General features: G+C 42.9%; 1 long non-coding RNA gene across 1 annotated transcript; it reads left to right on the top strand.

Moving 5' to 3' along the window:
• The first annotated feature begins 392 nt into the window (after positions 1–392).
• On the top strand, positions 393–14,173 carry LOC134470907 (uncharacterized). Its single transcript, XR_010040118.1, has 2 exons — positions 393–707; positions 1,536–14,173. It is a non-coding gene; the product is annotated as an uncharacterized LOC134470907 (long non-coding RNA).
• Positions 14,174–15,150: the final 977 nt, after the last annotated feature.

Raw genomic sequence — 15,150 nt, forward strand, 5'->3', positions numbered from 1 at the left:
TGGGAGCAAATGGTGCCAGGACTGGGGGAAGGGGGACCTCTGGCAGCATCCAAGAGACTGCAGAAATAGCCCTTCCCTGCACCTGCCTGCCGCCTCCCGCCTCCCGACACTGTCTGTGGAGGAAGCTGTGGCCCCTTCCCCTACCCAACCGCCCAAGAGCAGGAGGGAGCCCTGGACTGTGCAACAAGCTGGGGCTTCTGAGAGGAGAGGGCTCTGGGTTGCTGGAGGCTGGGGCCACTCCCTGCAGAGAGAGGCTGGCCTGGCGGCAGGGGGGTGGTGACCAACTGGCCGCCTCCTCTGGGGACAGGCAGCTGGGGCCCAGCTGGACTGTTTGTTTATACCAGGAGACTGGGGGAGGCCTAATCCAGGCAAGTTCCAAGTTTGATTGGATTTGGACACTTAAAAGGAATTGTGTGAAGTGGGCAGTGGCTCTGGAGTCCACCGCCTTATTTGGTATGGAAATTTGTTTCTCTCAAAATAAGAGAGAGGTGTTTGTAAGTGGGAACTTAGTCCTTTGCTTGAGCTGGTGGAGTCCTCTTGCCACTGTCCGGGTCCGTTTGGGCGACTATTAACAGAAAACCACAGGCCTGGGCCGGGGCTGGGGTTCATAAACCGGAACTTCACACCTCATCGTGCTGAAGGCCAAGGCCCCAAGCAAGGAGCTGGCGGATTTGGTGGTGGGTGAGGGCCCCACGCGTGGTTTGCAGGTGGTATCTTCTTGCTGTGTTCTTGCATGGGGGAAGGAATTAGGAGCTCTCCGGAGTCCCTTTTACAAGGGCACTAACCCCACTCATGAGGGGGCACCCTTGCCATCTAATTGCCTCTCAAAACGAACCTTTCTAACACCATCATCTTGAGGGTGAGCATTTCAACATGTGAATTTCGGGACGCACAGGAATATAGTCTGTACCCGACACTGTGTGGGGCCACACGGCCACCAGGGAGCTGGGGCCCTGGGGCGAGTGCAGAAGCCTGGATGCTGCAGGGACAGCAGAGGGAGCCCCGCAGCTGGCAGGTGGGAGTGGTGTCACTCACTGGCTCACTCACCAGGGCTCTGGGCTCAGCTGTGAGGTGACTTGCTTAGGTGGCCACTGACACATGATCCCTGCTCTCCCAGCCCTCATATTGTGAGTGCTCAGAATGGCCACCACCTACCATCAGGGGTCCTCCTCTGTCCCTCCCAGTGGAAAAGAACTTTGTGCCCCGTCAGGGGCTTCACAGATTTACTCAGCTGTCTGCACTCCTCTCTGTAACCTCTCCCAAGGGTGTAGGCCTGGACCTTCCTCTGCTAGGGTCCCCAGGGGTGGCAGTCTGGTTCTGAGCAGAGCTGTCTCTGCCTGGTCCTGGGGTCGGTGGTTGCAATGTTGCCCACCATCCGTGAGCTCTGCCTGCGAGTCCCAGTAGGTTAGCATTTGCTGATCATCTCCCAATGTCTAGTGAGCAGCGGGGTGTACGTCTGAGATTCTGTCCTGGACGTTTCACCACTTACTGAGTCTGTATGGTGACATCTACCCATGTTTACGTGGTGTCTGCAGAGCACGTGGAACAAGTGTGAAGCCTGTGGTCAGAAGAGACTCCCTGTGACATCATGTGGATGGACTGTGGGTGAGGAGCCACGAAGTAACAAAAGTGCCAGGCGGGCCTGAGTCATCCACCCTTGCCTTCAGGACCTGCTGCAGTCTGATGTCGTCTGTCCCATTGGCATTGATAAGGAACCGTGGTATACATTTAATTGAAGATGGGCACCTGGAGGCACTTGGTAACTTGTGCCCCATGGTCCACATGGGTCCTGCCTGGCGCTCAACACCAAAGCTGCTAGAAACTAGGTCTCAAAAGCAGTTGTCTTCAGAGGTCAGTTCCCGAACTCCAACAGTCGGTCCAGGGACAGCTACAGGAGCCTGCTGGGGGCACCATGCAGAACCTCACATGGCCAGATTTTCCAAGTCCCTTGGTCCTGCTGGGAAGACAGGATGGAGGAGGACGGCACCTGAACGTCATACAGAACCTTCTCCCTGCTCTCTCTGCTCACTCTGGAGGCCGTGCCGGGTAGCAGGATCCAGCCGAGGAGCATCCTAAGGGAGCTGTATGCCACGCCCAAATCCTGGGCACCGGTGTGCTGCTGGTGGTCCTCTCAAAGAGGACACCTCTGCCTGCCCTAAAGCTCCACGGAGATGTCAGGCATCCTCTGCCAGGCCTGGGGCTGCAGGCCTAGGGAGTTTACTGTTTCTCTCATGTCAGGGCCAGCCCGCAAGGTGCTGTCAGTGCGGTCTCTACCTTATCTAAAACCCCCAGTGGATACCTGAAATGGCAGAGTGTGGAACTCTGGATATATTATCTTTCTTCTCTGGGAAATGTTTAATTTATAAACTGGGAATGGTGGTTCATGTCCATGGTCCCGGCGTTCAGTAGGCTGAGGCCAGAGGGTCCCTGTGCCGATGCCAGCCTAAACCACATAGTGAGTTCAAGTCCAGCCTAAACTATACAGTGAGTTCCTGTCTCATAAAGAACAAAAGAAGTGAGCCAAGTATGGAGGCTCACACCTGTAATACCAGCACTCGGGAAACTGAGGCACAAGCCACATACTGAGTTCAAGGCCAGTCTGATCTATATAGTGAGACCTTGTCTCAAACCAAAACAGAACAGAACAAAACAACAAAACGACTGGGAACGTGACCCAATGTGAAGACTGTAGCCCTTCCAAAGAAGACAGAAGCAGTCTTTCCTTCTTCCTGTTTTATTTCTCTTTTCTAGCATTTTCCCTAGGGCAGGTCTTCTACACTCAGAACTATGTGAGCCAATTTAGTTGGGTGCTACTTATTTAAGTTGACACAATGAATTAAGTATCACAGTCTACACTTTGTTAACTTGACTATGGTTCTTTAAACCATTGTCTCCAGATACAAAAATAAGATCATTATTATTATTTTTTCTTTTTGAGACAGGGTCTCGCTATGCAGTTTAGGCTGGCCTTGAGCTCACTTTGTAGACTAGGCTGGTCTCGAACTCGCAATGATCCTCCTGCCTCAGCCTCCCGAGTGCTGGGATTACAGGCTGGAGCCACCATGCCCAGCAAAAACAAGTTCATTAATAAGCCTAATATGTTATAAGCATCCTGTGTACAAACAGAAAAACACTAATTCTTTCCCTAGAACAGAAGGCAAGGTTTCTTCAGACAATGCTTTCTCTTAACATTTCATAACTTGAAGATTATAGCATAGGTTTAACAGTATTTAAGAATCAATATTAAATTTGTCAACATTTTATTACATTGGAATCATTAGGAGCAACTATTACAATCCTCATTGCCATGACTCTACCTGACCGTGTGGTCCAGCAGCCTTTCGGACTGGCCTGTGGGAAGGGTTTGGAAAGGTTTGCAGACTGAGGCTGTGCTTGATGAGAGACTCTGGCCAGAACTCAGAAGGCCGGAAGGCTGCTAGAAACACTGCTGGGAAAGACCAGGCTGGGCAGAAGGACTGCATTGGCTGTTGGACTCCAGGTCATGTGTGGGCTTTTTTTTTTTTTCATTTAAAAAACTTTATTGGTACATAGTGATCACATTCACCATAGGGAGTTTGTACCTGTACAGGTTGTATCTTGCTTCTTCTTTTCTTACTCTCCTCCTCTCCCTTCCACTCCTTATTTACAGAAGCTTCATTTCCATTTTTCCTTAGTCTTTTTTTCTTTTCTTTTCTTTTTTTTTTTTTGCTTTTTCCTTCTTTCCTCCCCTCCCTGATTCCCCTTATCATTGGAACAGTTTCTGCCCATTTCTCAGTATCTGTTTTTATATTTTGATCCTTATTTACACTTTTAATTTCTCACACCAAATGGTATTTAAACATGTGTCCAATTTATTTCACTTAAGAGTATGGTTCTGAGGTGCATCCATTCAGCTAGCAATGTCTCAAGCATATGCTTCTTTATGGCAAAGCAGTACAACTCCATTGTATAAAAACCACACCTTCCTTATCCATTCTTCAGTTGATGGACATTTGGGCTGCTTCCAAGATTTAGCTATTGCACACTGTGCCATCATAAACATGGGTGTGCATATATTGCTGTGATATGGTGCTTGTAATTGTTTTGGGAAAATACCAAAGAGGGCAACAGTCGTGTTGAATGGATCTCTAGTTTTAGTTTTGAGCAATCTCCACACTGGTTTCCATATTGGTTGCAGCCGTCTGTATTCCCACCAACAGTGGAGAAGGGTTTCTTTCCCCCCACAGCTCTGCCAGCATTTGTTATTGGTTGATTTTTTGATAATAGCCATTCTTTCTGGAGAAAGATGGAGTCTCAGCATTGTTTTAATTTTCATGGCTCAAATGATCAATGAGTTGAACATTTTTTTTCATATATTTCTACTTCTTCATCTGAGAAGTGTCTATTCATTATAGATGTCAATTTTTGAATTGTGTCTTTAAGTTTGGGGAGTGTGTGATTTTTTGAGTTTTTTTTATATTCTAGATATTTGTCTTTTGTCTCAGGAACAGCTGGCAAATTTTTTTACAACTCTGTGGGTTGTTTCTTCGCTCCATTGGTGATTTCTTCTGCTGTATGGAAGCTTTCTAATAAGATCTCAGTTGTTGATTCTTTCTGACATTTCTTGTGGAATTGAGTCTTTTTCATAAAGTCTTTGAGAGTTCCAGCGATTCTATCTTCCAGCAGATTTAGTATTTCTGTTTTAATATTTAGATCTTTGATCTATTTTGCTTTTATCTTAGTACGTGGTAAAAGACATGGATCTATTTTTAATTTTTGGTATGTGGAAAACTATTTTTTTTTTGGCCAGTACCATTCTGTTTTTAATCAAATAGCTTTGCAGTGTAATTTCAAGTCAGGGATTGTGAGGTCCCCTACCTTGCCTTTGTTGCCCAGAATTGCTTCTGCTATTCTAGGTCTCTTTTGGTTCCAAATGAGCTTTAGGATTGTTTTTTTCTAATTCTATGAGATATGCTATTGGTATTTTGATCAGGAATGCATTACATCTGTATAACAAGTTTGAAAGTATAACCATTTTTTACTATATTGGCCTCTTCCTACCCAAGAACAAGGAATATCTTTCCATTTTCTGATATCTTCTTCAATATTTGTTTTTTAGAGTACTGTAGTTTTATTTTTTTCAAATCCATTTTATTTCAAGGAGAAAAAGTAAAAGGAAGAAAGAAAAAAAAGAGCAAAATTTCAAAACACATTAACCAGGTACACACATTGCTCATTGTCATCCCCAAATCATTCACCCAGAGCAAAGACACCTGCATTCAATTGTCCGAACAGTACCAGCACAAATCTTTCTCTTCAGTGAATTCAGAGAAATCAGCAGCATAACTATCTTAACTATTTCTATATACATATACATACTCATATATATACGTTGTTTATAGTTTCCAATGGAGAGGTCTTTTACTTCCTTTGTTAGATTGATTCCTAGGTATTTCTCTCTCTCTCTCTCTCTCTCTTTTTTTTTTTTTTTTTGGATGCTATTGTGAAAGGTTTTGTTTTCCTGATGTCTCTCTCAGTGAGTTTGTTATTTGTGTACAGGAATGCTATTCACTTTTGAGTGTTGACTTTGTATCCAGCTATGCTACTGAATTTTGTTATTAAATCTAGAAGTCTTTGGTGGAGTTTTTGAAGTCTTCTATGTAGAGTATCACATTATCTGCAAATAATGATAATTTAAATTCTTCCTTTCCTATCCTTATTCCTTTTGTTTCATTTTCTTGCCTCGTTGCTCTGGTAATGTTTCCAGGACTGTATTGAATAAGAGTGGAGACAGTGGACATCCTTGAATTGTTCCTGATTTTAGAGTGAAAGCTTTCAGTTTTTGTCCATTTAATATGATGATGGCTGTGGGTTGTTCATAGGTTGCTTTTATCAAGTAGAGATAAAGGCCATCTATTTCAGTTTTCTGCAGGTTTTTTTTCTTTTTCATTTTCTCTCTCTTTCTGTCTTTCTCTTGGTACCAGAGATTGAACTCATGACCTTGTGCTTGCCAGGCTGAGCTTGATTGAACTCATGACCTTGTGCCACTGAGCTCTATCCCCAAAGTTTTGTTTCCTGTTGTTTTTTTTAAATCATGAATGAGTGTTGGACTTTGTCAAATACTTCTCCTGCACCTTTTGAGATGACCATATGGTCTTTGTGCTCGGCTTGGTTAATATGCTGTATTACAGTTATTGATTGACATGTGTTGAACCATTCCTGCATTCCACTTGATTATGGTCTTGATGATTTGCCTCATTTTGTTTACCAGTATTTTATTGAGGATTTTTACATCTATGTTCATTAGGCAGATTGGCTATAGTATTCTTTTTTGGTTGGATTCTTTTCAGGGTAATGCTTGTTTCCAGAAATGAATTTGGAGTATTGCTTCCCTTTCACTTGCATTAAAGTTTGAGAATTAGCAGCATTAGGTCTTCTCTAAATTTCTTACAGAATTCAGCAATGAGTCCATCAGGATTTTTCTTTTTAGTAGGTGGTTTTCAGTTATATCTTCAATTTCATTGACTAATATCAATTTATTTAGAATTTTTATATCTTTTTTATTCAACTTTGGTAATTCATATATATTTAGGAACCTGTCCATTTCTTGTTTTCCTTTGTATTAGAATGCATGTTCTTGAAATAGATTTTGATGATCTTCTGGATTTCTGTAGGCTCTGTTGTGGTTTCACCTTTTTCTTTCCTAATTGCATGGACTTGAGTATTTTCTTTCTTTTTTAAAATAAGGTTGATGTCTTGGTTACTTCTGTTGCTGGGATGAAATACCCAACACCCAAACTTAAAGAAGGAAAAGTTTGCTTAGCTTACAGTTTGTGGAGGTTTCAGTCCATAGTCAGTAGGCTCCCAGGCAGAGTGGTGCAGCAGAGTGGAAACAGTTATGGCTGCAGAAGACAACAAAGCAACAGGAGCAAAAAAGAAGAGAACAAGTCTCTCTTCCTCCCTTATATTGTAAAGCAGGCTCCCCACAAGGCTTGTATCGCACCCCTACCACCTCCAAGCCTTCCTCTTGCACAGGAGGAGGGTGTTTACAAAGTGAGGACCGTGGTCCTCAGCTGAGTTTCCTAGTTAAACTTCTAAACTTCTTAAATTGACAAAGAACAACATCTTGGAGCAGTAAAGGCATGTCCTCTATACCCGAAAAGGTGGAACTGCTGAGTTACTTAGTCAAGCTTTTCCATCTTATTAGAATGCACATTTTTGAAATAGGTTTTCATGATCTTCTAGGTCTATGTAGGATCTAGTGTGTTTCACCCTTTTCATTTCTAATTACATGGGCTTGAGTTTTTCCTTTTTTGATAATATTGGCTACTGGTTTGTCAATTTTACTTAATCTTTCACAAAACCAACCAATTCATTGATTCTTTGAATTGTTTTCTTAGACTCTATTATATTAATTTCTGCTCTGATCTTTATAATTTCCTCCCTCATTTGAGATTTGGGCTTGACTTGCTTAAGGTTCAACATTAAGTTGTTTATTTGAGCTTGGTCTGTTTTTTCGATATGGGAATTCACCACTATAAATTTCCTTCATAAGACTGCTTACATTATGTCCCATAAATTCCAGTATGTTGTATTGACATTATTGTTTACTTGTAGAAATTGTCTAATTTTTTTTTTTTGAGATATGGCCTCCCTTGGTAGCCAAGGATAACTCTGAACATGTGTGCTGGGATCACAGGCATGCACCACCACACCCGGCTTCCAATTTCTTCCATTTCATCTGTGACCAATGATTGTTCAGGAGGGTCATACTTAGTTTCCTTGTGTTTATGAAGTTTTTATGGTTTCTTTTGCCATTGGTTTCAAATTTTACAGCACTATGGTCTGATAATATGTATGAGGTAATTTAAATTCCTTTGCATTTACTTAAACATTTTCTATGAGCTAGTATGTGGTCTATTTTGGAGACTGTCCCATGTGCAGATAAGAAGAATGTGTATTTTGACTTTGTGAGGTGGAACGATCTTAGATATTTACTAAGTCCATTTGTTCAAAAGTTTGGTTGGGTTCTGATATTTCTTTGTTGATTTTTTTGACTAGTTGATCTATTTGTGACAGTGTGATATTGAGGTCTCCCATTACAATTGTAGTGTTTATTTGATTTTTCAAATATTTTTGATATTTGTTTTGTATTTGGGTGAGCTAGTATGCATATATATATATATGCATTTTGATGCATATATATTTATGATTGTTATCTCTTCCTCTTGGATTATTCACTTTACCAGGATGTAGTGACTTTTTTTTGTCTCTCTCTCTCTCTTTTTTTTTTTTTATTGGTACCAGGATTGAACTCACAACCGCCTGCTTGCAAGGAAGGTGCTTATGCCGCTGAGCTAAATCCCCAACCCCTTTTTTCTCTCTCTTAGTCTTGTCTTGTAATCCTCTTTGTCTGAAAATAAAATTGTTACTCCTGCTTTTTTCTGAGTCCCTGTTGCATGGGGTGTGGTTTTCCATCCTTTAACTTTCAGTCTATGAATTTCTTTTTGAATTAAATGTTTCTCCTGTGGAGCATATTGTTGGATCTTGCTTCTTGCTCCATTCTGCCAGTCTGTGTCTTTTGATTGGTGCGTTGAGACCATTAACATTGATGGTTCTAACTGATACGCACTGAGTGATCCTTGTTGTGTTATTTTCCTGTTGGTTCCCTTTCCCCCTGTTTAACTGCTTGCCTTTCCTGGTGGATTCATTCTGTTGGGATTTGTGGAGTTGTAGTCCTTGTTATCTTTTTCTAGCAGGTCTTCAGAATCTTTCTTAGTGCCAGTTTGGTAATCATGAATTTCCTCAGGTGTTCTTTGACATGGAATTATCTTATTTCTCCATCCATTCTGAAAGATAGTTTTGTGGGGAACACCAATTTGGGTTGGAGGTTAGAACATACACATTATGCCTTGGCAGAAAGTTTGTCATGTCCATAGACTTTGCCTGAGGCTGAGATTAAGGGCAAATGACTAATTAATCTTGCAGAAGAAATTTCAAGACAGTCTAATATTGGGGAACAGGAATGGCTACTGTTTGGGGCTATTAACCAGACTTACACTGAGAATTAAGAGCAAAGAACCCAGAAGAATGATTTTAAGCACTGTGAGTTTGGCCATAAATGAAGCACCAGTAAAATTGTAGACTGCAAAGAAAGAGCAGATAACTTAGTTGCTGAAAAGGAAGAGGACAGCAGAAAAGAGGGCATGAGAACATCACAAAACCCAGCAGGACTCCACCCTCGGCAGCCTTAAAATTGCAAGAGTGAAAGACTGCTTTGAGAAGAGAGCCCCAGAGAACCATATTCCAGAATGGTGGTGGCCTGTGGAAGCTGTTTCTTGGGATTTTGTTTATAGGCCCTTGACCCTTACAGCCAATGTCAGCTGGCGGCTGACATTTGGGTCATTCACACGGTGCTGGTTATAAGTGCATGAAAAATTCAAGAGTTATGGGATCAGGAAGGCCAGGCAGAAGGCCTTCAGATTCAGAAGGAGGCCTGGAAGGCCATACAATGTGCCCCTGAAAGGGCAGTGTGATCCTAACGGTGCAGTGGAGACCCCAGAAGTTTGGAGAAGCCAGGGATGTGGATCATCTGAGGGAAAGTGCAATGGGGGATCAGAGCTGACCCGAGAGAGAAGCCATGGAAGCTACAACCACTAGCAGTGTTGTAAGGGCAGTGGCACCCAGGGCAGTGCCACCCGAGCCCTTTGAAGTTCACATCTTGCCACAAATTTCCTCAGATGCTGGACATGGAACTACAAGACTTAAAGTTTACCCTGCTGGATTTTGGTCTTACTTTATTTCCATTCCTTCTTTCCACCTCTTTGTACCTTTTAGAATGGAAATGTCTGTCTTGTGCCATTGGATGTGTTTAATTTTCATTTGTACATCAGTTTATAGCTAAGAGTCTGCCTTCAATCTCAGAGGAGACTTTGGACTTGGACTTTTCAACAATGCTGAAACAGAATTCTGGCAACTTTAGGCAATGGATTAAATGCCTTTTGCACAAAGAAATGTATATAAGTCTTCAGGAGCTGGGGCAGAATGTTAAGGTTTGTGTCTGGATCCTCCCCCCCCATCAAGTCTCATGTAGTGATGTGAGGATTTCTTAGGGTGGCTTGAGCTAGAGAATGTGTGCTTCTGGGCTTATGAGTGTGTGACTAGTAAATTAGTCCACTAGTAGGTTTAGCACACACCCTAAGCCAGGTAGCCTAGATAGAAAAAGTGGGACAGAAAGGAGCTGCTCTTGTTCCCTTGCTGGGTTGCTATTCACCTGCTTGCTTTTTCTGTCTATTTCCTGTCGTGAACTGTTTGTCCTCTGCAATCCTCCTCTGCATGCCACCCTGCCTTGGAACCAGCTGACTATGAGGCAAATAAGCCTCTCCCCCTTTAACTTTGAGTGTCTGTTATTTTGTCTCAGCAACAAGAAAACAAAGACACATGGTGAGATGAAGTGTAGTGATGCAGTGATCCTGAGACAGTGTTAGGTTGTTGTGGCAGCCGTAATTGACACAATCAGTGTAACACTGTGATAGTCAGTCTAACACTGAACACTGCTAAGAGCTTTTGTTTGTTTTTCATCACCGTAACAAAACACCTGAGGCAAATACTTTAAATGGAAGGAAGGTTTATTTTAGCTTACAATTTCAGATGTTTCAGCCATGGTGGCTTGCCTCTGCTGCAGCATAGTACATTAGAGTGGGAGCACCTGGTTGAGGAGGCTCACCTCATGGGACCCAGGAAGTCAAACAGAGAGGCAAGTAGGGACTAGGGTTCCCACATCTCCTTCCAAGGCCACCCCCAAATACCTCACTTCCACTAGGACCTACTAAAGATTCCTCTGCCTCCCATATAGGGACATTCAAGATCCCAATGATGGCAGGTACAAATGGGCAGGTGATGTACACAGGAGGTTTACACAACACAGAGTATATTCATGTCTTGGGCAGGACAGAGAGGTGTGAGATGTCTTCATGCTGTGCAGAAGGGCCTGTTATTTAAAAACTTGGGAATTGTTTACTTCTGGATTTTTCCATTTAATATTTTCAGCTCATGGTTAAGGGTGAAGGAAACTACTGTATATTGGATCATTTGTCATCCTGTGGAATGGCAAGGTAATCATGAGAACTAATTGGTGGTGGAGACTGGAGAGTGCTGCTGCCACTATTGAGTGAAAACAAACTTCTCATTTTAAGTAATGAGTATGGAGGAAGAAATGACTCTCTAGGTATTGCTGACTTTCTGCAGTAAAAACACCATATCCAAGCCAGGTATGATAGTGTAGGTAGTTTTGAGAGGTAGAGCCTCTCAAAACTCTGAGAGGTGGAAGCAGGAGGATTCCAAGTTGGAGCCTCAGCATGGGCAATGTAAAGACTCAGTGAATCATTAGGTCAAATTTTATGCCAAAATAAAAGTTTAAGAAAAAACTTACTGGAGATGTAGCTTAATGCAAAGGCCCTGGCTCGATCTCCAGTACTTGGGGAGAAAAAGAAAAGAAAAGGAAAAAAAGCAATTTTCAGATGCCACATCTAGAAGTGTCTTGGTAACTTTTTTCTCATTGTTGAGACAAAATACCTGACACCCCAATTAAGGGAGGAAAGGTAGCTTACAGTTTTTAGAGGTTTCAGTCCATACTCAGCTGGCTCTAAGGCAGGGTGGCATGGCTGAGGGACAGCAGTTCATGGCAGCTGCAAGCAAGGATAGCAAAAAGGACAAAAAGGGAAAAGCCCACCTCCTTCCCTCCCCTATATTGTATGCTGGCTCCCTGCCCCTGGGCAGGTGCAGCATTCACACCACCAATCCCAGCACTAGACAATGAACCAATCACAAACGCTAGATTCAGCCACTTCCATGACTGCATGAGGCTTTAGTGGGGCACTTAAACAAGTCATAGCAAGAAGACCACCATGAAGTTGGAGTCCACTTGATTAAATTTGTAATATGAATTTTGCTTTTTATTTTGGGAAAGAAAGAGAGGCAGATCTGGTGATTGTGCTTGGCCATGTCTATGAAGTAATCCTCCCACTGTCACAGGGAGCTGCTGAGAGCGCCTGGCCCAGCTGCCTTAGGCGTCTGGGGAGAGGACTATGTGTGACCCCTAGGGCCACCAAGCTGCCTGTAGATAAGTCAGAGCCAAAGCCATTCATTTTTTTTATCTTTTAAAAATTTTTATTGGTACATTTTAGATACATATAATGATCATGTTCATCATAGGGAGCTTGTACCTGTGCATGTTACATCCTGTTTATCTCCCCCCACATTCTCCTCCTCTGTGTCACCCTCTTCCCTCCTTATTTAACATAAGGTTTGTTTCCACTTTTTTTTCCTAGTCTTTTTTCTTGTCCCTTCTTTTGTTTTCCCTCAGCCTTCTTGTTCCCCTTCTCATTTGAACATTTTCTTCCCATTTCCCAATATCTCTTTCACATTTTGGTCCTTATTTACATTGCCGGTTTCTCACATCACAGAAACTGTGTGGTATTTGAATGTGTGTGTCTGGTTTATCTCACTTAAGGGTATGATCTTGGAGCAGGGATACAGCTCAGTGGTGGAGCGCTTGTCTGGCAAGCCCAGGGCCCTGAGTTTGATGCCTGGTACACTCCCACCCCGCCAAAAAGAAGTGTATGATCTCAAAGCCCATCCATTTAGGGAGCAATGTCTCAGTCTTCTCCTTCTTTATGGCCAAGCACCACTATATTATATAAAACAAAAAAACCTCTTCTTTATCCATTCATCAGTTGATGGGCATTTGAGCTGTTTTCAGGACTTGGCTAGTGCACACTGTCTTGCTATAAAAAACCCCATTCATCTCATGACCTCCAGGAGCCCCTACTCCAGCTGGAGGCCACAGTAATGATTGTGTCGGGCAGAGTCCGCGTCAGGACAGCGGATCTAAGCTGATCAAATCTCAGTGTTTCCTTTTCTCTCTCTCCCCTTTGCTCTCCCACATTAATGGTTCCAGGTCTCTTTAGGGAAGGCCAGGAGGAACATTGTAAAATTTTGTGGTAGCGTAGCAGGGTTCTTCCTCCAAGGTATTCAGCCTCTCCATCATTTGTGAAGTACAGGGTAGTCTCTGGGGCTGGTGAAATTTCCACCACAGTGATCCTAGTCCAGCTCGAGTCATCAAATCCACTGTTCTTCTTATTCAGAGCAATCAAGAGCTTGGAGGGTTGCCTATCTTTCAGGATGAGGCATGTTAAATTGTAGTTTTTCAAGTCAAAATAGTGGATTACCAGTACGTGGCTAAACCAGTATTTCACTCCTGGATGCTTCATGAGCCCTTGGCCTGTGTGAGTCAAGCCGTCCTGGTCATCACTCTGGCTCTTGCTGTGGCAGTGGCTACACTCTCCTGTGTCTAAGGGCTCCTAGACTCCAGCCACTTCAGAGTTCCAACAGCCTCTAAGTTAGCAACGCTGAATCCAGAACTACGGTAAGTACATTGACATGGAAATCAAAGCTTGGCCCAACACAACGTTTCTCCTCCCTGGGCTTGCAATTCTTTTGCTACTTGTATACATCTTCATGGGTCAGATTTTACGTCTGGGTGTGGGGTAGGGGATGGGCTGTCCTGGCCAGAGATTCTATGGGATGTAGAGGTTCAACATTATTGCTTCATTGGAGTCTTTAAAGGAACCCCTGTCCATATTCTGAGTTCTTTTCTTTCCCATCTGTGCCCTGATTCTGACCACAGAGAACTGAGTGGCCATGAGTTCAAATCTAGGGGTCCTCCATATCCCCGGGCTCCACATATTGGATTCAACCAACTTTGGATAAAAATACCTGTAAATGAGGACGGGTGGGGAGGAGAAGGGGAGAGAAGGAGAATTAAGATGTGTTTTGTGTATATCCCAACTCACCATGGAGCATGTAATCATTGTGTATTGTAAAGTTATACTAATAAAATTTAAAAATAGGTCAAAAAGGAAAATATGTGTAAAATATATTAAGTGAAAGCTAGACCATGCTGTATAAACATAATATGTATAAATACAAGTGGATATAGGGAAAATACTGAAGCCATTGTACAAACATAGCTGGGTTGGCACTAGTCTTCCTAGTTTTACTGATTTTGTTTATTATTGATGTTACATTATTTAAAATGAACACATTATTTGAAGCCATTGCTTGATTCCTCCCTAAAACTCAATTCTTCAATAAACCCCACTGCAGATAGATAAAAAAGTCTGGAAAAATCCTGCATCTGGACTGGGTATGTTCAGACTTTTCTTGTCACTACACCCAAAACAATACAGAAGAACAGTTATGGTAGCTCAATAGTGTTTATATTGTATTATGTGTTATAAGTAATCTAGTGATAATTTAAAGAATGTAGGAGGATTCATATAATTTATATGCAAATACCATGCATCATGATGATGATGATGGTGTGTTTCTGAGACAGTTTTATGAGGTCAGTCTTGAATTCCTGAGCTCAAGCAACCTCCAGCCTCAGCCTCCTGAGTGCTGGAATTACGAGTATGCTCTACTTCCCCTGGAACCTTGTTATTTTATAGAAGAAACTTGAGCCTCTGGAGATTTTGGTATCTCTGGGGATTCTGGTACCAATCTCTTCTTTCCTGGATTGAGGATTAACTGTAGTTGTATGATTGTAATTTAGCCACTTGCAAGACCAGAATTGGTTTGGATTTTCCAAAATCTCAACTTTGCTTATGGCAGGTGTCTGCAAGAGCTATGGGCTTCTCTTTGGGCAGAAGAAGATGTTTTCTGATACTTTAGGGCCTGTAGTCGGTATTTGAAGCCTGGAGATCACAGTATTTTGTTTCCAGTGCAATGGGAGGCGCCGACCCACTTCACGGCGTGTGAACTCTTCCCTCTCAGCACCACGAGTTGTCCCAACAGCTCGGCCCTGAGCGACTGTTCGGACTGCACGCATCGGGGAAGACGTGTGCCCCATTTACTGGTGACGATGAGGTCATGAATGCCGTTGCCAGTAATCAGGGTGGACAACAGCTTTCAGAATCTCCTCTTTAAGGTTCTGTTCTCCCAGCACCCGCGTCTGCAATTCATAACAAAATATAACTATGTCCATTTGAGCTGGGGCCAGACACAGAGCTCCTCTATGTGTTCCTGGAATAAGGGGTTTGCCGTACAAGAAGGGGCACACATGCCTGCAGGAGAAGCAGAGCACGCATGCGTGCTCGTGTGCGCACCTGT

Source organism: Cavia porcellus, unplaced genomic scaffold, assembly GCF_034190915.1.
Source record: "Cavia porcellus strain 051 isolate PalLab524CR breed Dunkin Hartley unplaced genomic scaffold, mCavPor4.1 scaffold_17, whole genome shotgun sequence".
In the NCBI taxonomy this organism is placed as follows: Eukaryota; Metazoa; Chordata; class Mammalia; order Rodentia; family Caviidae; genus Cavia; species Cavia porcellus.